The sequence below is a fragment of the Salvelinus sp. IW2-2015 genome, linkage group LG20 (genome assembly GCF_002910315.2).
Source record: "Salvelinus sp. IW2-2015 linkage group LG20, ASM291031v2, whole genome shotgun sequence".
Classification (NCBI taxonomy): domain Eukaryota; kingdom Metazoa; phylum Chordata; class Actinopteri; order Salmoniformes; family Salmonidae; genus Salvelinus; species Salvelinus sp. IW2-2015.
The window spans coordinates 12,389,735-12,390,098 of NC_036860.1; positions in this window are offsets into that span (position 1 = coordinate 12,389,735).

A 364-nucleotide genomic window follows, 5' to 3' on the forward strand; every position below is an offset into this window, starting at 1 on the left:
CCGTACTGACTGACTGTGTGGAGGCTCATTGATTTAACGTTACGTTAGCCTACATGATACACCAGTAAAGTAATAAAATGTATATCTGTCGGCGATCTTAGCCACGACTTACTGTTCTTTGTGCAGCTTCAAATGTCGAACAAAGTTGGAAATTGTTGCAATCCGTTTTTTCTTGATACAGCGTCGTTTTTATATCCGAAAATAATAATTTGGGGTATCATCTTTCCAAGGGCTCCATCTGAATTCACCCGCCGACGTTCCTCTGCACTGCCACGCACAACTTTTTCTCAGCTGGTACAATTTGATTGGCTGCTGTCCGATTCAAACTGTAATCCGTTAAATGAAGAGTTGATGCGCTGCACAC